At 37.7% G+C, this 23546-nt stretch overlaps 1 long non-coding RNA gene across 1 annotated transcript in view; it reads left to right on the top strand.

Annotated features, from left to right (window-relative positions):
• LOC147001221 (uncharacterized) overlaps window positions 1–23546 on the top strand; it is a 92884-nt gene that overhangs the window by 15608 nt on the left and 53730 nt on the right. Inside the window, exon 2 of the long non-coding RNA XR_015045115.1 lies at window positions 14047–14125. This is a non-coding gene — a long non-coding RNA (uncharacterized LOC147001221). The remainder of the gene's footprint in view (window positions 1–14046; window positions 14126–23546) is intronic.

Genomic DNA, 23546 nt, shown 5'->3' with positions numbered 1-23546 from the left:
AATCAAATTTAGTTTTTCTAACTTCAAAACCCTTACATTTGGTAAAATGTCAAAAGCCACAAAATTACAAAATCATGTTGTTATAGTAATAAATAAAATGAGTTGAAAGGGGATTACTCTTTGGACAGGTCTTAAATAATGAGCAGAACCTATCACAGAACAAGAATTGATTTCATATGAGGATGTGGAAGCTTATAAAGGAAAATATTCCTGGCCACTACCTCTAAATTTGTTGACACTGAGGTATAACCTTTGAGTCTCAGCTGGAGACTACACTCCTATGTTCTCTATCTGTGACTGCTCCATATGTTTCCCTATCCTATTCTACATACATTTACCAGTTGGGAAGATGATTTCTGTATTAAGTGGTATTGAACCTATAAATTGTAGTATTAACTTGCCACACATCCACAAAAACTTAATCATATATACATCTCTTTGCACAACAGGAAATTTAACTAAGGTAACTTATTCAAAGTCAAGACTAAGTTCTGCAAGGAAATGGGCATGTCTTAGAATGAACTCTTCATTTCTTCTTTGACCTAGGCAGCAGTTTTCATACCTAGATATAGAAACTGATTACAAACAGTAGTCTAGAAATGTAAGTGTAGAACTTAGAGAATTTCAGAAGAATGATAGACTATCTGCACATAATTTCTTCTCTAAGCATTTTCCTACCCTGAGACGCTAAGAAACTCTGAATCTGTGCTTAGAAATTAAATAGCTTAGTAAAGGTTTGTGGACTCTTGCACTTAGAAGACAATGTGCAGCTGTCTCAAATAAAAATAAGCCCAGGCATGCAAATAGAGCTAGAGGCCATGAAATGATAACCCAGATGTCTCCCAGTCCTGGATGCGGTACTTTTGGCCAGCAGCAAGTTCTTTGAAGCCTGGTTAGGCATTTAAGAAGCCAGGTTCAGCAAATAACAGTAGCTACAGTGTCCCAACTGATGCTTACAATATAAGCAAGTATGTGAAAAAAAAAACAAACCAAACAAAAAATAAAAATAAAATCACATCCCACATCTCATTGAAGAACTTATACTTTTGTTAAACTGTGATTCCCCACAGGTATCATAAACACAGAGATCAGGGGAAAGCTAAATTTAAGCTATACCAGAACCGAATGCACTTGTTTGTGCTTCATTGTGAAGTGACAGTAAGAAAATTAAATGATCTTTACAAAAAGATATCCTTAGACAATATTGAATGTTATTCTATATACTGTCTAAAATTCAAAAATTTTGCAGATATTAGCAGATTGAATCCAATTTTATATAAAAATGCAAATGTTATAAAAGAGTGACCATGAGAGACTTGGGCATGGGAGCATGCACCGTTATCTTAGGACAAAGGAAGAAAGGTCAAGTTGGGCAATAGAATGAGGTTCTGTCTCAAAGCCAAAGCCAAACAAAGCAATAAGCATGAAAGTCTTAAAGAATAAATTTTTGAAGACAGACAATGAATTATCTAGATTTTCATAAAACCACTGTAATAAAAATAATGTCATATTATATGTGAGTAAAAAAATCTAATCTGACTGATAAAACAGAAATAGATGCACATCTGGTTTACAGCAAAATTATACAGCAATATGATTCTGAATTAGCTTGCTTATGGTGAACAGAGAAATGAATGTTTTTATCTTTACTATACATAATATTTGACTCTCAGTTTTATGGCAATAAAGCAAATAATACAGAATGGAAAGGAAGGTCTTTTCAGGAACCCTTACGAAGTCAACTGACTTATCTCTGGAAAAACATAACAATTTATTCTTCATACGTGGAAGTCAGCCCTAATAAATAGTAGAACTAAAAGCATAACGAAAATGAAAAGTTGTAGATGAAAAATACCCACACATGACCATTTGATAGAAAATAGTTGTGACTCTTCCCATAAATTATTCACTAACATCATAAAATATAATATAAAGGATTGATAAACTGACATATTAAAATTTAAGGAATTTTTATTGATTCAAGATACACCACTGAAAAGAGTGAAAAAAAGAAACTAGAGGTTTGAAATGATATTTTCAGTATGTTATTTGGAGAAAGACATATATCCAGAATATATACAGAGTGCCTGTGAATGAACAAGAAAAGGATTACACATTTTATGTTAGTGGTCAGACTTCAAGATGAAGCTTGGAAAAATATGGTTTTCAAATATTAATACATGTACTTAAAAGTTTCTCATATTTGCTAGTAATTAGGAAATTTAAATCAAAACCACAAAGAGACAAGTATTAGGAAGTATATGCAGCATGAGAACCTTATCACAGAACCTCGATGTACAGCATCAGGAACTTATCACAGAACCTCAATGTACAGCATCAGGACCTCATAAAAGAACCTCGATGTGCAGCATCAGGACCTCATCACAGAACCTCGATGTACAGCATCAGGACCTCATAACAGAACCTCAATGTACAGCATCAGGACCTCATCACAGAACCTCAATGTGCAGCATCATCAGTATAATTTTTAAATTTGTTATTCTCTGTCAGGAGTATATTTTTATTTAGTATTCGGTCATACAATACATCCTGAGCACAGTTTCCTCACCCTCTCCTCCTACCAGCTCTCCCCACACCCATCTCCCCTTCCTCCAGATTTAAACAGACCACTCTGGAATATCACCCATACACAGCATAACAAGTTACTGGGCACAAATCCATATTTCAAGGTTGGACAAGATAACCCAGTAGCAGGGTAACATTTCCAAGAGCAGGAAAAAAAAAAGCAGAGACATCTCCCACTCTCACTGTTAGGAATTGCACAAAAGCACAAAGCTGCACAACTATTGCATGCACAACTATGTCGAGGACCTGGCTTAAATCTATACAGTCTTTTGCTTCTGTCTCCACGAGCCCCTATGAATCCTGCTTAGTTGATTCTGTGGGCTGAGTTCTTGTAGTGTCCTTGACATCACTGGCTCCTAAAGTCCTTCCTTTCCTTCTTTTATGGGATTCCCTGAGCTCTGCCTAATGTTTGGCGGTAGGTCTCTTTTTCTGCTCCGATTTGTTGTTGGATGAGGCCTTCCTGCTGACTGTTGTGCTAGCCACCTATCTATGAGTGTAGCAGAATATCATTATGAATTATTTCGTTGAATTTTTCCATTGACTTTTCTTTTGGGGGAGACTGGAAGGGGCAGTCATGTTTCATTTTATGCTATGTCTCTGCGATATCTAGCCTCTATTTCCTGTCCATCTAGGAAGTCAGACATGGCTCCCTCTCCTGCTGTTGGCCTCAAGTTTCACCAGTCATTGGTTGGTCACTCCCATAACTTCTGTGACACTATTACCCCACCACATCTTACATGCAGAACAAACTATAGGTTTAAGGTTTTGTCCCATTCACACCCCTGGAGCCTTCCCTGGTTATAGGATATTGGCTGGTATGGCTCTTTATTATACTCCATTACTAGGCACCTTGGCTAGTGTAATCCTCAGATTCCAGGGAGTTTCCATTGCACTATATTTCCACATTGGCCCGCAAGTGTCCTTAAACTGCAGTCTCTCTCCCAGTACTCTCTTCTTCCATCACTCCCCCTTCCCACCTGATCCTTCCTGTTCTCATCCCTACCCACCCCAAGTCCACCCACAATATCTAGTCTACTGACCCTTTCCATGGAGATCCATGCGTGCCCTTGAGCCCTGCTTATTACTTAGGCTCTCAGGGTCAATAGATTGTAGCATGATCATCCTTCACTTAACAGCTAATGTCCACACTAAGTGAGTGCATGCCATGTTTGTTTTTTATGTCTAAGTTACCTCACACTGGATGATTATTTTTAGTCCCATACATTTGCTAATATTTCATTGTGTATAAATGTACCATATTTTCTTATCCTTTCGTTAGCTGAAGAACATTTAGGTTTTCTCCAATTGGGGGTTTTTATGACTAAATCAACGAGGAACATAGTTGAGCAGGTATCTTTGTAGTAGGATGGAGCATTCTTTGGTTATATACTCAAGAGTGATACAGTTGGGTATTGAGGTAGATAAATTCTAATTTTTTTCTGATAAACTGCTACATTGATTTGCATAATAGCTATAGACATTTACACTCCCGCCAGCATGGAAGAGTTTTCCCTTGCTCCACATCCCACATTAGCTGCCACATAAGTCTTTGATCTTAGCCATTCTGATAGGTATAAGATGAAATCCTAATGTAGTTTTAATTTGCATTTCTTTGATGGCTAAGGATGTTGAATACCTCTGCAAGTTCACTTATTAAACAGGATTGTTTTAACTATCTTGATATGTGTGTGTGTGTGTTTCCATATGATGCTGATTATTGTCTTTTCAAGGTCTGTAAAGAATACTTTGAAATATTGATGAGGATTGCAATGAATCTCTAGATTGCATTTTATGAAATGCTCAGTTTTATTATGTTACTCCTACCTACCAATGAGCATGAAAGATCTTCCCATCTTCTCATATCTTCCTTATTTTCTTTGTTCAAAGCCTTAAAGCTTGTTTCAACTATTTTTGGTAAATTGACATTATCTACAAAGCTTAGTCTACACTAAGTCTACATGTGTTAACCTCTTATCATGATTCCACATTTCCTGATGACCATGTACATAAAATGAAAAGTGTAAATATTCACAGCACTGTTATTCCATTTAGTCACAGCTGTAAATTGCCACAAATATGCACGAATTATATATACATACAAAATAAGGGCAAGACCTCCTATACCAAAATTAAAGGAGACCCTCTGACAAGTGAACTGAACAATAGAAGCCACACATCAGTTAATCCCTCCATCCTAAAATTTCACTCAAATTGTTACCTTGCATTAATGAGCAACAAATAAATCTATCTCATAAGAGTGAGACATTGTTTTGCATGAAGCACATTAATCTTTCATATGTTAAGCAGTTCTGACTTCATCCAAATCACATGTGTAATATTTTTTAAATCTCATTAGTTACATAATTATGTTCCCTAAGAAAAATTTGGGGCTGTACATTTCAAATACTATATTCAAATTACATTTTAATTAAAATGTGAGAATCCACCTAAAATGCATGTAAATGTTATATATTTTATTACACATGTAGTTAATTCACTCTTTTTTATCTTTCTACTACCATTGCCTCAAATAATGTTACATAAATACATTTTTATCTCAATTAAACCACTAGCTCATGTCTCTCTTCTATTTCTTGAATTTTACTAGCCATAGGAGCCTAAGAGAAATAAAACTAACTACATTTCTACATGGGCAGACCATGAGAATTGGTTACACTATTTCAACCTTTCTCTTTGTTGCCAAGCCCTTCCTACTGAAGCCACTCTTCTCATTCTCAACTCTGACTTTCAGTACTCGGTGGAGCAAATTCTGCCAGCACCTTGCAATAGGTAAGCAACTTTCTGCTTAGATTTTAGTTTGTAATTTTCCTCTTATATATTGATTTGCAAAAACATTCCCTTTTCTTCCCATTGGTTGTAAAATTCCATCCTGCAATCCCTACATTTTACATTTTATGTCTTCTATTTCACCCTGTTGAAGACGTTATCAAATCTTATTCCTTCCCCAGGGAGTATCCTACTTAAACTAGCCCTGTCTGGTATGACTATTTTCTAAATATTTTACAAGTGGAATGATACAACACCATATTTCCAACCATTTTATTTTCCTTAGACTATTTTTCTATCCAATAAGGTGTTAACATATGAAAAAGAAATATGGATTTGTATTTCGTAGCACTAATTTGGCATGTCATCCCTTGATACAAAATGTCTCCTAGAGTGTATAATTCATTTACATGAATGCCAAATATGACTCTGCTGCCCAGGCTTGGGAGGATGCTTGTTGCTTCCTCACATACTGAGCTCCAGTACCCTCTACGAAGAAGGATGCTATTGATCTCATGCATTGACTTTCCTGACAGAGAAATGCTTCCTGCAGTGGTCGAAACGAATACCAGTAATTCCCTTCACTCTACCCCTGAAATAGCATCACACTATCCCTATGCCTACTGTTCTATGACCTAGGGAATAACTGATTCTCATGTGCTCTGAGGAACATGAGACCCTTCGCTCTCCTCACCTCTTTCTCAGCCTTTAGCATCTTTGAAAAGCTCTTCCTAGAGATCTTTGCAGTGTCTGGTTCTTCAAATATTTTAATTAATTCTCCATATATCACTCCCATGGAGAGATCATTATTTATTGTATCACTCCTATATAACTCCAATCTCAACTCCTAGTCCCTAAGTCAGAGTGTGAGCATTTTTTATGCTTTGGTGTATATCTAAGCCTAACTTATATAAGATGTTTGTTAAACACTATATGAATGAATAGATTAAAAACAAAAACTGGGGTCAGCATATACAATGATTAAAGAAACACTACTAATTAAAACTATAGGTTCAGAGTCAGCTAAAACTAAACTTCTGAGGAACAGAATAATATACTGACCATCAAATAATATAATACAACCTCACCGAGCACAGTGGCCCACACTTACACTTCTAAAAATTGACATAAAGATACAGGGGAATTGAGAGCTCCAGGCCAGCTTTGGCTACTCACTGAGTTCCAAAACAGTGTGAACTATTTGGTACTACCCTGTCTTTTTTTTTTTTTTAAGAGCAAAGGCGACATGGCTTCAAAGCATAAGGTATAATTACTTAAAATATGATGGATTTGAGGTTGCAGGCAAATTATTTTTATAAAATTTCACAATATGAGCTTTCAAACTTCGTGAGTTAAATACTAAGCTGGGCAATAAACAAGGAAGAAATTTTGTTATTTATCTATGTCTACTCCTATTATAAAAAGCAGTGCATCTGGGGACCAGATGACTTCAGAATCTCATTACAGACAATAACTCCCTAATCCTTTAATATAGGTGGAGACAGCCATCATTATCCCATTTAGCAGACTTTAATAGTTGAGGCAGTAAAATTCAGTGCATTGCCTGATGTTTCAACATTAATTTTAAAGCATCATGTTGAATTTAAGTTTGTAGCTACATATGTGTTCTTGAATTTGTTACACAATTTGCTACATAATCTACATTATTAATCTAAACTTCATCATTAACAAGTGTTACTGCCAGACTGGGCACTCTCAATTTCTCCTGTATTATCATTAAATTACAGGAAACCAAAAAAAGCAATGAATATGTTATGATATTTCACAAGGAATTACCCTGTTCACTTACTCGAACTATGTGGCTAAGACACTGGTACAGATTCAAGAACAGTCTGATGTCTGAAGATAGATGAATTCAGGCCGAAGTTATAATGTTTAAAGAACTTCAGAGTACAATAAACATAGAATGTAGGCTTTGATGTGTACAGATGCATGAATAAAGAGACATAATATTAATAACCATTTCACTCTGTATTAAACTGATATTATTCTCTTTTTACTTACTTTTAAATTACATATATTCTAAACCATTCCATTCACAGAAATTCAAGCCCACCTCCTCCAACCAGTTACAGCCTCTCGGCTTGTTAAAGGAAAAAACAATTGCTGTTAAGACGGAAAATAGAAGCAGTTTTTTACCATTGGCCCACCACAGTTTGGCTCCCTTCTTGCAGTCTCTGCTCTTGTGAGAATGAAGCCAGACCACACACTGAGGGTGAATTACACCACTTCAAATAGAAGAAACATTAATGGAAAAAGCCAAGTGGGGTTCCAAGTGGGGGCAGTAGGCAGGACAGCACCCTCTCAGCACAGCCTTCACAGGGTAGGCTGATCCAAGGCCTCAACAGGCAATCACAAGCTTGTCCTGCTCCTGTGCTGAGAAGTAGGAAACATCTCTTCAGCAGCTTATCGCTCTGGAGCCCACCAGCCTGCATGAATGTGGACTTTGAGAGCCTCTTTTCCCAGTCCCCACTATATCTGTAAATTGAACTCGTCATTAACAAAAATAAGAATGTGATCTTATAGGAAAGATGAGCTTGTAAGAGCTCATAAGATTCTCTGCCCACCTGGTATTTATCAACAACAGAGAAAAATGGTTCTGGTGTCTTGGTCCCACAGTTTTCTAATTCCTTAAGATCCAAACAGGTATTGACAAATCATAGTAAAGGCAGAGATAGGCGTGGAGGAGGAGTGAGAAATGAGAAGAACTCAGAGAGAAAAGTTTCAGTCACTTTATGGTGAAGCTCTCCATCTTCCTTCTTTCCTGGGCACTTGGCATACAGCGGAGACTGGAAGGAAACTCTGTCCTTGCAAAAGACAGATCAAAATGTATCCATGCACAGACACAAAGTGCATGCACAGGATGAGACTCCTGTGAGTGCTACAAAAGAAGACACGTTTATATTTGGATACAGACAATACACAGATTCACTAAGGGTTGTCTGAAGCAATATGACAAGAGTGACATATACCATGGGCAAATAAATAAATCCAAACCTCAGGAAGTTTGTCTGAGAAAGCAGAAAGCACTTCCCCACACTATAACTCCACCAGGCCTGAAGAGGCCAAGGTCATTTGGCCAGACGTATACGTTTCCATGGCTCTTTTACAAATATTATGCAAGCTTCTGAAAATCTGAACCTAGTTTGACATTTCAGGAGTCCTTTGGGGCAGAGCACAAATAGGAACTTGGAAGAGGCTTTAAATCTAGTCGGCAGAAATAAATGACCAAGAATAGAGGACAGAAATTTAGAAAACACATTTTTTAAGTAGTAAGTAGAAAGAGGATACTATACAAAGTACCACATTTTATAAAAGGTCCGACAAATGTTAGGTCTAATTATCCCCATAATACCGATTCAGAAACTGAGACTTCCAAAAGTTAAGGGATGGGATAAATTCAGGCAGTAAATATCCTGAGATTGTCATGTAGAACCTCAATTCTCTATAAGCACCCACATTTTTCCATACAGAGTCATCTTTTCTGGAGAAATGCTATTTGGATTTAGGAATGGAGATAATGTATCATTTGATATTATATCTCTAATCTGTTTAAAAGAGAAATCACCCAGAAATCCTAACCTGATTGATAGTACCTGAAAAAGTTAGCAGAGACTTGTCTCAGCACTGTGACATTGATGACATCTTTTGCCTACGTCATTACACCAGGTCTTTCTTCTTGAGTAGATGGTGCTGCCATCAGGGCCCAGACATAGTCTACCATCTCAGTGGAAATCTGCTGATCTCCAGGAAGACTGCTCGTAGTCAGAGAGGCAGACAATGTACTGTGGTTAGCCAATTCTCAATAGAATCCTTTTGCCATCCTTCTAACTTCTTGGTTTGTAACATACACATAAGTTAACTACATACAGACCATATAAATTAATATATAATATAAATTTTGTGAGGAGAACAGATAGGCAGATTGATTTCCAGAGTGGTTGTATCAACTTGTAATCTCACCAGCAATGGAGGAGTATTTCTCTGTCTCAACATCCTGGCCAGCATCTGCTGTCACCTAAGTTTTTGATATTAGCCATTCTGACTGGTGTGAGGTGGAATCTCAGGGCTGTTTTAATTTGAATTTCCCTGATGACTAAAGATGTTGAACATTTCTTTAGCTGTTTCTCAACCATTTGATATTCCTCAGTTGAAAATTCTTTGTTGAGCTCTAAGGCTCTGAGGTATATAATGATGACTGATTGATTGACAGGTGTAGCTTTCACTTGCCCTTCTCTTATGACATACAGTATTATCAGGTGTTTTGCTTATGTGAGTTTTTAAATTTATGTTAATTTGCAAATTTGTGACTTTATGCTATATTTATTATATGCCATAGATACAAAATATGTATATAACTACGGAAAATATTTTTAGCCTGTGGCTGGATTTCTTATTTTTATTTTTTAATTTTTATGTAATTTTTCCTTTCTTTTAGTGGATATTTTATTTATTTACATTTTAAATGTTATACCCTTTCCCAGTTTCCCATTCAGAAAACCCCTATCTCATTCCTTTTTTCCCTGCCTCTATGATGGTGTTCACTCACCCACCCACTCCTGCCTTGCATACCCCTGTACTGAGGACAAGACTTCACAGGACCAAGGGACTCTCCTTCCATTAATGTCCGACTAGGCCATCCTCTGCTACATATGTGGATGGAGCCATGAGTTCCTCCATATGTTCTCTCTGGTTGGTGGTTTAGTCCCTGGGAATTCTGGGGGGTCTGGTTGGTTGATATTGTTGTTCTTCCTATGGGGTAGCAAATCCCTGCAGCTCCTTCGGTCCTTTCTCTAACTCCTCCATTGGGGACCCCATGCTCAGTTCAATGGTTGGCTGAAAGCATATGCATCTGTGTTTGTCAGGCTCTGGCAGAGCCTCTCAGAAGACACCTGTATATTTGGCATCTGCAATAGTGTCTGGGTTTGGTGGATTGTTATGGGATGCATCCCCAGGAGGGGCAGTTTCTTCATGGCCTTTCATTAAGTCTTTGCTCCATACTTTGTCTCTGTATTTCCTCCTGTAAGCATTTTGTTCCTCCTTCTAAGAAGGATCAAAGCATCCACTTTGGTCTTCATTTTGCTTGAGCTTCATTTGGTCTATGAATTGTATTTTGGGTATTCTGAGCTTTTGGGCTAATATCCACTTATCAGTGAGTGCATACCATGTGTGCTCTTTTGTGACTCAATTACCTCACTCAGGATGGTATTTTCTAGTTCCATCCATTTGCCTAAGAATTTCATGAATTCATAATATCTTGTAATTGCTGAGTAGTACTCCATTGTGTAAATGTACCACATTTTCTGTATCCATTCCTCTGTTGAAAGACATCTTGTTTTTGTTTGTTTGTTTGTTTAGCTTCTCAGTATGATAAATAAGACTGCTGTGAACATAGTGGAGCATGTGTCCTTGTTATATGTTGGAGCATCATTTGAGTATATGCTCAGGAGTGGTATACATGGATCCTCTGGTAGTACTATGTCCAATTTTCTGAAAAACTGCCAGATTGATTTCCAGAGTGGTTGTATCAACTTGTAATCTCACCAGCAATGGAGGAGTATTTCTCTGTCTCAACATCCTGGCCAGCATCTGCTGTCACCTAAGTTTTTGATATTAGCCATTCTGACTGGTGTGAGGTGGAATCTCAGGGCTGTTTTAGTTTGAATTTCCCTGATGACTAAAGATGTTGAACATTTCTTTAGCTGTTTCTCAACCATTTGATATTCCTCAGTTGAAAATTCTTTGTTGAGCTCTAATTTTTTTCTAAAGGTGTTTTTCTATAATTTGGTAGGACTCATGTGAATTTTTAAAGTTCATCTTTATAGTTTATAAAATTCTTATCTTTTGCCATGGTATTGACTCATTATATTTTCTTCTTACATGTTTTAAAATTTTTAGTTTTATGTATGTATAGGTTTTATTTTTACTTATGTATAAGTGTGTATTTTGTGTGTGTGTGTGTGTGTCGGGTCTGTGTGTGAGGGTGAGTGTGTACATGTGGAGGGGAATTTGGACGTAAGAAGATGACATCAGATGCCATGAACTAGAGTTACAAGTAGTTGTGTGTGACTCAATATTGATGTTCAAAGAGAATTCAGTTCCTCTGAAAGATCAGTATACACTATTAATCACTGATCCATCACTCTTCTATATTTACTTATTCAAGCTGCATACTTTTAGCTTTCATATATCAATGCCTAATCTTCTTGTGGGAAATCGTTCAGATTCATTTCTGCTTGTACATGTATTCAGTTGCTTTATTTTATGTGGATATTTTATGTGTATAGGATATATGTATATATATATATGTATATATACATATATAGTATATATATATATATATATAGTATATATAGGATATATATATACATATATCCTATACACATATATACACATATATGTATATATATACATATATCCTATTATTATACCTTTGATAAAACCAATTGTTTAGATGTAGATACCTATATTTCTGGGAAGTTTATTTTAATTTATCCAGTTTTATTCTATTCTACATAGTCTACTTATGTAGGCCTAGTAATATAATCATGATGTTTTGATTACTGTATTCTTAATGGATTACTAGTTTAAATCCTGAGCTATATCAACTTTTATTTACTTCAGAATGAGCATATTCTGCCTTTTGAAAACACATACACACTTTAGAATTGCCTTGTATAGTTATCAGTAAAAATTCCTTTCATCTCTAGCTTCACCTATCTTCTTCTTTTGAACAAAATATCATATCTCTTTTAAAAGATGTGCTTTTTAATTAATCTGCATAAATTTTGCAAGATATTATATTCAAATGAGGCATTTTATATACATATATAATGTACTTTAATTAAATTCATAATCATGTTATCCTGTCTTGTCATTTGTTCAATTTCTCTCGTACCATTTTCTTTCTAAAACTCCTTTTCTACCTTAATATCTGTTTTTGTTCATTCATTAAGAGGAAAATTTCAATATTTAATTTTGTGAATCTGTTTTACTTCTTTAACATGAAAACTTCATCAATTTTCTCATAAATGACATAATTCTATTCTTTTGATGGATATATATATGTATATATATATATATATCAGTATATGCATACATTCATACATTTATGGACACCTAGGATGATTCTATAAAGTAGCTATTCTAAGTAGTACTTAAAAATCATGTACAAATGTGTGTAAACTATTCTTTAACATAATAAAGAAGGGAACATTATAACTGATTCTATGCACTGGACAAAGACACAAACAAAGCAACTAAACTATAGATGTATTTTCTACATGAATGTAGAAACAAAAGTATTTAGTAAAATTTTGCTAACAAAACAACAATACATAGAAGAAATCTTACTCCACTGTTAGATTGATTTCCTTATAAAGATACAATGTATTCTTTTTGGAAGTTGAACAGTTCAATGCCCACAAAAAAATAGACATAATAGAACACAAACACTTCTCAATGAATACACAAACAGACTTTAGTAAAATGCAATAATTTCTATGAGAAAAGCCTTGAAATTTCTCAGAAAATAAAAATGTAGACTTTAGCATAAAGAAGAAATGTAGAAATATGTATACAATAACTATAAAAGCCAGAATTATAATAGATAGAGAAAAATAAAAGTGTCCTGTAAAATCAGAAGTGTGACAGAGGTGCCTCTCCTTTCTTATCCAATGTGCCTCTTGACTTTAGACATCAAACAATACTAATAGCAATAAAAAGGATACATAAAATGAACAGAATAAGTTCAAGTATTCATGCTTGCAGATAATACCACTTAAATATCCTCATAATGCTGAAAATTATCAAACATGGCTTACAGCACACTTCCAGCAAAGCAGCCAAAACAGCAGCAGCTTTTCTCCATGCAATTACATACACACTCATAGAAAAAAGGAAGCAATCCCATCACAACAGCATCAGATGAGTTGGAGTGAAATATCCAGAAATAAACTTAACCAAAAAAGTAATTACACTTTTATGATGAGAGCTATAAGTGCTAAAGAAAGAGCCAAAGACAGAGCTAAAGATAAAAAGCATCCAATGTCATAGACTGGCAGAATGGCTTCTAAAATAGCCAAATTGTATAGACTCCACACAAGCCCTGTCAAAATTTTGATGACATTCTTCAGAGAACTATACAAAGTCATCCTGAAAATTCATGTGAAAACTCCAAGGACACCCGAGTACTTAAAGCTGTCATCGCTGAAAGGAACAATAGTTGGTAGAATCCTGGTATACATTTAAACTATGCTTCAGAGCACAGAGAACAAAAGTGACATGTTACTGGAACAGTAATGTATTACTGGAACAGTGTATGGACAAGGTCATCTACCTCCCTTCGGACTCCTTAATCTTGTCCTGGAGCCTGAATATTGCTTTCAGTGACAAGCTGGAGAATTCATAGCTCGGACTTCCTTGTCTGCCATAGAAATAGCAAATCTTTCTATGTGATGTTTAATATTAAGAAACTTGCTTTAAATATTTTTCCAATATTTTTCTGTGTACACCAAGAAGTCAATCCTTTTATAGATTTTTTTATTATTATGCAATAATTTTGCATGATGTATTTCATTATTCATTTTTCATAGGTTAATGCAATATGCTTTGATTAAATGCACCTCCTACTTCCTTTCTTGTCTTCCTCAGATCTTGTCTCCCATGAATAGTATTCATCTGAGAGGCCAATACTTTTATCAAATAATCCAGCAAGTAGAAAACAATCCTGGTAAGCATTTTGTGTTATTTTAGCAATGAACATATATGTAGTAACTATTATTTGATATAAATTAGCCCTTTCTCCAACCTTTCTCACAACCTCCAGATTTCTGAATGTGTAACTGATCATATGTATGCATATATATAAAAGAGTACATATGAATTCTCTTATGAAGTATATTAACTGCCTTATTTTTAAAACAAAGATTAGTTGTCTTTTCCTGAAGTTGTGGGGAGTAGTGTATACTCTGAAAAACAGTCCCTTTTTAGAAATATATACTGAGAATATTTTTTCCAATCTGTCTTTTCATTTTTTCAAAGACTTCATTATAAATGTAACTTTCATTCACCATATGTAATTGTTATCTCAGTGGCTGACTGCTGAATAAGCTCATCCTTTTTAGCTCTATCTGAACTCTGGCTGTTTCATTCAACTCATCTGTTCTGGCTTTCCAATAGTTCTCTAAACTCCTTTCCAAGCTAGTTGATTCAATTTGGAGTCTCACAGATTCTCATTGAATTGTTCTGTTTTGCCTCAAATTAACTCTGACAATTTGATAATCTTCTGTCTCCTTCTTATTCTCTGGCTTCAAAAGTGTTTCTGTGTGAATTCATGAACAACTCAACTACACTGCACTGACTGAATGAACTGAACTAAACAGAACTGAAGAGAATTCAACTCAAGTGACTAAACTGGTTTTCTCTCCTATGCTTTTGAATAGCTTTATTCCTGAGAGTTGGATGTATCTTATCTCTGAATCATTCTGTCAAATTTTCCTCTGATTCATCACTTTGTCTGTCCCTCAATCATCACCATTGTTTGAGATTAGAGGTGTGTACTAAGGGTGTGCTTATATTCTAGTTAAATCATGCAGACCTAGATTTTTGCTTGTGGTCAAAGCAGCCATGTTGCTGGGTTAATATTCCTCTATACTTCATTCTATCCTTATTTTCTTATCCTGTTTCTGGAACCCAATTTTTAGGCTACCTTTTCTACATACTCTTTGGGATGGAAATAGAGAAGTGGATAACAGGCTGCATTAAAACTAAGAAAGAAACAACAAAGTTATAATATCCATTACTTCAAAATAAAAGTAGAAGTCTTCCAAGTATTTTTCCAATAGCTCCACAATGAAAGCAAAACCATCATTTCCAAAGAAATTATTAGTAAACTACTTAGGCTTTATATAAGACATACACTGTTGCCCCGCCACAGGATTTTGAGACTGCTGGTGAGTGGAACACAGCTTCTGCTCCAGTCCAATCACGTGGGACCTGAGACTGCTCTGGTTGGGGAGAGAGAAATCCGGCCTACATAGGGCCACAAGCCTCTTCCGGTCAGAAAAGCACCTGGGAAGCTAGGGCGCAGGGTCGGCTGTCACTCGCCAGCTACCCACAACACCTGCCACAGGATCTTAAGACTTCTGGTGAGTGGAACACAGCTTCTGCTCCAATCCAATTGCGCGCGGGACCTGAGACTGCATTAGTTAGGGAAGCAGAAACCTGCCTGAGTAGGGCCACAGGCCTCATCCAGCCGGATCAGCACCAGGGGAGCTAGAGCACAGGGTCGGCTGACACCCGCCAGCTACCCACGACCCCCGCCACAGGATTTTGAGACTGCTGGTGAGTGGAACACAGCTTCTGCTCCAGTCCAATCACGCGGGACCTGAGACTGCTCTGGTTGGGGAGAGAGAAATCCGGCCTACATAGGGCCACAAGCCTCTTCCGGTCAGAAAAGCACCTGGGTAGCTAGGGCGCAGGGTCGGCTGACACTCGCCAGCTACCCACAACACCCGCCACAGGATCTTAAGACTTCTGGAGAGTGGAACACAGCTTCTGCTCCAATCCAATTGCGCGCGGGACCTGTGACTGCATTAGTTAGGGAAGCAGAAAACCGGCCTGAGTAGGACCACAGGCCTCTTCCGGCTGGACCAGCACTGGGGTACCGCCAGCTACCCACGACCCCAGCCACAGGATTTTGAGACTGCTGGTGAGTGGAACACAGCTTCTGCTCCAATCTTTAAACAGTGACAACGACAACAACTAACCCCAGAGATTACCAGATGGCAAAAGGTAAACGTAATAATCTTACTAACAGAAACCAAGACCACTCACCATCATCAGAACCCAGCACTCCCACTTCGCCCAGTCCAGGGCACCCCAAGACACCGGAAAAGCTAGACACGGATCTAAAAGCATATCTCCTGATGATGGTAGAGGACTTCAAGAAGGACTTTAATAACACACTTAAAGAAATACAAAGGAACGCTGGTAAACAGGCAGAAGACAGTAAAGAGGAAGCACAAAAATCCCTTAAAGAATTGCAGGAGAACACTGCTAAAGAGTAACAAATCCTTAAAGAAAAACACGATAACATAATCAAACAGGTAGAAGTCCTTACAGAAAAACAGGAAAACACATCCAAACAGATGATGGAAATGAACAAAACCATACTAGACCTAAAAAGGGAAGTAGACACAATAAAGAAAACCCAAAATGAGGCAACACTGGAGATAGAAACCCTAGGAAAGAAATCTGGAACCATAGATACGAGCATCAGCAACAGAATACAAGAGATGGAAGAGAGAATCTCAGGTGCAGAAGATTCCATAGAGAACATCGGCACAACAATCAAGGAAAATGTAAAATGCAAAAAGATCCTAACTCAAAACATCCAAGAAATACAGGACACAATGAGAAGACCAAACCTACGGATAATAGGAGTGGATGAGAATGAAGATTTTCAACTCAAAGGACCAGCAAACATCTTCAACAAAATTATAGAAGAAAACTTCCCAAATCTAAAGAAAGAGATGCCCATGAACATACAAGAAGCCTACAGAACTCCAAATAGACTGGACCAGAAAAGAAATACCTCCCGACACATAATAATCAGAACAACAAATGCTCTAAATAAAGATAGAATACTAAAAGCAGTAAGAGAAAAAGGCCAAGTAACATATAAAGGCAAGCCTATAAGAATTACACCAGATTTTTCACCAGAGACTATGAGAGCCAGAAGATCCTGGACGGATGTTATACAGACACTAAAAGAACACAAATTCCAGCCCAGGCTACTATACCCAGCCAAACTCTCAGTTAAAATAGATGGAGAAACCAAAGTATTCCACGACAAAACCAAATTCACGAATTATATCTCCACGAATCCAGCCCTTCAAAGGATAATAACAGAAAAAAACCAATACAAGGACAGGAACCACGCCCTAGAAACAACAAGAAGGTAATCCCTCAACAAACCTAAAAGAAGACAGCCACAAGAACAGAATGCCAACTTTAACAACAAAAATAACAGGAAACAACAATTACTTTTCCTTAATATCTCTTAATATCAATGGACTCAACTCCCCGATAAAAAGACATAGACTAACAAACTGGCTACACAAACAAGACCCAACATTTTGCTGCTTACAGGAAACTCATCTCAGAGAAAAAGATAGACACTACCTCAGAATGAAAGGCTGGAAAACAATTTTCCAAGCAAATGGTATGAAGAAACAAGCTGGAGTAGCCATTCTAATATCTGATAAGGTTGACTTCCAACCCAAAGTCATCAAAAAAGACAGGGAGGGACACTTCATACTCATCAAGGTAAAATCCTCCAAGAGGAACTATCAATCCTGAATATCTATGCTCCAAATACAAAGGCAGCCACATTCATTAAAGAAACTTTAGTAAATCTCAAAGCACACATTGCACCTCATACAATAATAGTGGGAGACTTCAACACACCACTTTCACCAATGGACAGATCATGGAAACAGAAACTAAACAGGGACACAGTGAAACTAACAGAAATTATGAATCAAATGGATCTGGCAGATATCTACAGAACATTCTATCCTAAAACAAAAGGATATACCTTCTTCTCAGCACCTCATGGTACCTTCTCCAAAATTGACCACATAATTGGTCACAAAACAGGCCTCAACAGGTACAAAAATATTGAAATTGTCCCATGCATCCTATCAGATCACCATGGACTAAGGCTGATCTTCAATAACAAAATAAATAATAGAAAGCCAACCTTCACGTGGAAACTGAACAACACTCTTCTCAATGATACCTTGGTCAAGGAAGGAATAAAGAAAGAAATTAAGGACTTTTTAGAGTTCAATGAAAATGAAGCCACAACATACCCAAACTTATGGGACGCAATGAAAGCATTTCTAAGAGGAAAACTCATAGCTCTGAGTGCCTCCAAAAGGAAACTAGAGAGAGCACACATTAGCAGCTTGACAACATACCTAAAAGCACTAGAACAAAAGGAAGCAAATTCACCCAAGAGGAGTAGACGGCAGGAAATAATCAAACTCAGGGGCTAAATCAACCAAGTGGAAACAAGAAAAACTATTCAAAGAATCAACCAATCAAGGAGCTGGTTCTTTGAGAAAATCAACAAGATAGATAAACCCTTAGCCAGACTCACTAGAGGGCACAGGGAAAGCATCCTAATTAACAAAATCAGAAATGAAAAAGGAGACATAACAACAGATCCTGAAGACATCCAAAACACCATCAGATCCTTCTACCAAAGGCTATACTCAACAAAACTGGAGAACCTGGATGAAATGGAGAAGTTCCTAGACAGACACCAGGTACCAAAGTTGAATCAAGATCAGGTTAATGATCTAAACAGCCCTATATCCCCCAAAGAAATAGAAGCAGTCATTAATAGTCTCCCAACTAAAAAAAGCCCAGGACCAGATGGGTTTAGTGCAGAGTTCTATCAGACCTTCAAAGAAGATCTAATCCCAGTTCTTCACAAACTATTCCACAAAATAGAAACAGAAGGTACTTTACCCAACTCATTCTATGAAGCCACAATTACTCTGATACCTAAACCACAAAAAGACCCAACAAAGATAGAAAACTTCAGACCAATATCCCTTATGAATATTGATGCAAAAATCCTCAATAAAGTTCTTGCTAAACGAATCCAAGAACACATCAAAACAATCATCCATCCTGACCAAGTAGGTTTCATCCCAGGGATGCAGGGATGGTTCAATATATGGAAATCCATCAACGTAATCCAGTATATAAACAAACTCAAAGACAAAAACCACATGGTCATCTCGTTAGATGCGGAAAAAGCATTTGACAAGATCCAACACCCATTCATGATAAAAGTCTTGGAAAGATCAGGAATTCAAGGCCCATACCTAAACATGATAAAAGCAATCTACAGCAAACCAGTAGTCAACATCAAAGTAAAAGGTGAGAAGCTTGAAGCAATCCCTCTAAAATCAGGGACTAGACAAGGCTGTCCACTTTCTCCATACCTATTCAACATTGTACTTGAAGTCCTAGCCAGAGCAATTCGACAACAAAAGGAGATCAAAGGGATACAAATTGGAAAAGATGAAGTCAAAATATCACTCTTTGCAGATGATATGATAGTATATATAAGTGACCCTAAAAATTCCACCAGAGAACTCCTAAGCCTGATAAACAGCTTCGGTGAAGTAGCTGGATATAAAATTAACTCAAACAAATCAATGGCCTTTCTCTACACAAAGAATAAACAGGCTGAGAAAGAAATTAGGGAAACAACACCCTTCTCAATAGTCACAAATAATATAAAATATCTTGGCGTGACTCTAACTAAGGAAGTGAAAGATCTGTATAATAAAAACTTCAAGTCTCTGAAGAAAGAAATTCTAGAAGATCTCAGAAGATGGAAAGATCTCCCATGCTCATGGATTGGCAGGATCAACATTGTAAAAATGGCTATCTTGCCAAAAGCAATCTACAGATTCAATGCAATCCCCATCAAAATTCCAAATCAATTCTTCAACGAATTAGAAAGTGCAATCTGCAAATTCATCTGGAATAACAAAAAACCTAGGATAGCAAAAACTCTTCTCAAGGATAAAAGAACCTCTGGTGGAATCACCATGCCGGACCTAAAGCTCTACTACAGAGCAATTGTGATAAAAACTGCATGGTACTGGTATAGTGACAGACAAATAGACCAATGGAATAGAATTGAAGACCCAGAAATGAACCCACACACCTACGGTCACTTGATCTTTGACAAGGGAGCTAAAAACATCCAGTGGAAGAAAGACAGCATTTTCAACAAATGGTGCTGGCACAACTGGTTGTTAAAATGGAGAAGAATGCGAATCGATCCATTCCTATCTCCTTGTACTAAGGTCAAGTCTAAGTGGATCAAGGAACTTCACATAAAACCAGAGACACTGAAACTTATAGAGGAGAAAGTGGGGAAAAGCCTTGAAGATATGGGCACAGGGGAAAAATTCCTGAATAGAACAGTAATGGCTTGTGCTGTAAGATCGAGAATTGACAAGTGGGACCTCATGAAACTACAAAGCTTCTGCAAGGCTAAAGACACCATCAATAAGACAAAAAAACCACCAACAGATTGGGAAAGGATCTTCACCTATCCTAAATCAGATAAGGGACTAATATCCAATATATATAAAGAACTCAAGAAGGTGGACTCCAGAAAGTCAAATAACCCCATTAAAAAATGGGGCTCAGAACTGAACAAAGAATTCTCACCTGAGGAATACCGAATGGCAGAGAAGCACCTGAAAAAATGTTCAACATCCTTAATCATCAGGGAAATGCAAATCAAAACAACCCTGAGATTCCACCTCACACCAGTCAGAATGGCTAAGATCAAAAATTCAGGTGACAGCAGATGCTGGCGAGGATGTGGAGAAAGAGGAACACTTCTCCATTGTTGGTGGGATTGCAAGCTTGTACAAACACTCTGGAAATCAGTCTGGCGGTTCCTCAGAAAATTGGACATAGTACTACCGGAGGATCCAGCAATACCTCTCCTGGGCATATATCCAGAAGATGTCCCATCCAGTAAAAAGGACACATGCTCCACTATGTTCATAGCAGCCCTATTTATAATAGCCAGAAGCTGGAAAGAACCCAGATGTCCCTCAACAGAGGAATGGATACAGAAATTATGGTACATTTACACAATGGAGTACTACTCAGCTATTAAAAAGAATGAATTTATGAAATTCCTAGCCAAATGGATGGACCTGGAGGGCATCATCTTGAGTGAAGTAACACAATCACAAAAGAACTCACACAATATGTATTCACTGATAAGTGGATATTAGCCCAAAACTTAGGATACCCAAGATATAAGATACAATTTGCTAAATGCATGAAACTCAAGAAGAATGAAGACCAAAGTGTTGACACTGTGCCCCTTCTTAGAATTGGGAACAAAACACCCAGGGAAGGAGTTACAGAGACAAAGTTCATAGCTGTGATGAAAGGATGGACCATTTAGAGACTGCTGTATCCAGGGTTCCATCCCATAATCAGCTTCTAAACGCTGACACCATTGCATACACTAGCAAGATTTTACTGAAAGGACCCAAATATAGCTGTCTCTTGTGAGACGATGCCGGGGCCTAGCAAACACAGGAGTGGATGTTCACAGTCAGCTATTGGATGTATCACAGGGCTCCCAATGGAGAAGCTAGAGAAAGTACCCAAGGAGCTAAAGGGATCTGCAACCCTATTGTTGGAACAACATGATGCACTAACCAGAACCCCGGAGCTCTTGTCTCTAGCGGCATATGTATCGAAAGATGGCCTAGTCGGCCATCAATGGAAAGAGAGGCCCATTGGACTTGCAAATTTTATATGCCCCAATATAGGGGAATGCCAGGGCCAAAAGAATGGGAATGGGTGGGTAGGGAAGTGGGGGGCGCTATGGGGGACTTTTGGGATAGCATTGGAAATGTAATTGAGGAAAATATGTAATAAAAATATTAAAAATTAAAAAAAAAATAAAATAAAATAGATGCTTTCTACAAAGAGCAAAAAAAAAAAAAAAAAAAAAAAAGACATACACTGTTGCCTTAAAGCCCTTAAACTATCATTAAAGAGTGCCTAAGAATTCACATGTTTCTACCATCTGTCTCTTCTTCCTAATTTTTAAAAAAAATTTTACTGATTCTTTCTGGATTTAATGCCAAGCATCCCAGTCCCACTCATCTCTTTACCCCTCATATTCAGTTTCACTCTTGTAACCCCCCAAAGTCACACACACACACACACACACACACACAAGTCTACAAAAACCATCTCATCATGAAAGCTGTAATATGCCACAGTGTATTCCACAGTACATTCCTGTGTCTACACATCTTTTCTTGCACATGTTCATTGCAATGAGGCATTGGTCTGGTTTAACTCTCTGGCTTCTTTGACACCATCAATATTGTATCCTCGCAGGAATTTCTCCTAGTTTCCCTTGTTTCTGCCCTGTGTCATAGAGATTATACAGCTTTAGAATAGCAGGACTGGCCCTTTTATGCATCCCAATTGTTCACAAATGCCAATTCAGAGCCCTAGACTTGATATTAGTGGTAGCACACTGGGCTTTCTCTTGTGAGCACCATCAGGATGAGTTCACAAACACTTCTCTAGCTAGGCCACCGAATGCCACCACTGGCAGGGGGTAGAGTCAGCTCTCCTGCTCTCATGCTATTGGGGCCAGACACTTCAAAGTTTTCAGAACCAGCTCCACTGTGATCCCCTGTCAAGTCATGGATCTACTCTCCCAAGTGCTGCAGCTTGTGAGGGACTGGGTGAGCTCTTCTGCTCTTATTCTCATGCATCCCTTTACCATCAGGTCCAGCTCCGCTGTGTTGCCCAGACAAGGAGCAGGGACCACTTTCCAGAGTGCTGCAATCAGTCAGCCAATGAGGGGAAAGAGCTTCCTCTTCTGCCATCATCATGCCTTAGGGGTCAGCTTTCCCAATCATTGATGCCCAAGCCAGGTGAGGACCGCCTCTCCCTAAAGCTGCAGCCATTGAGAGCCAGAGCCAGCTCACCTGCTCTCTATCCAGCATCCAACTCTCCAGACTGCAGCAGATGGTGAGGGTTAAGAAAGGAAAGCATCATGCTGGTACCCACACTACCTCACAGCAGATGAGTGGCAAGGCAAGCTCTTCCTTGATCTCACCCTTGGGGCTGGGTCCCCTGTACCTTTTTGACCAGGTTATCCCTATTGTGCTGCCCAGGGGGAGGTACAGAGCCTGTTTTCCTGAGCGGTGCATCAGGAGAGGAGCAGGAATAGCTCTCCAGGGCATCACAACCAATGACATTCTGAATAAGATTCTGGTAGCATAGGAGATAAAATTAATAATTAACAATTGGATTATTAGGAAAGCAAACATCTCCATACAGCAAAGTATGAGGTGAAAGAAGAGGCAGCCCACTAAATGGGAGGAAATTTGGCCAGATACTCATCTGACAGAGAAGTAATGTCTAGAACATACAAAGAATTAAAATAAAAAAAAAAAAACCTAAACACTAAGAAAATAAAGAACCCAATTAAAATTGGGCAATGGAACTATAAGAAAATTCTCAACAAGAAGAAATGTCAATGGCTAGGATGTTTT

This window comes from Mus caroli, unplaced genomic scaffold (assembly GCF_978045245.1).
Source record: "Mus caroli unplaced genomic scaffold, Mus_caroli_1 scaffold_14, whole genome shotgun sequence".
NCBI lineage: Eukaryota > Metazoa > Chordata > Mammalia > Rodentia > Muridae > Mus > Mus caroli.
This window is presented reverse-complemented; position numbering and strand designations above follow the sequence as displayed.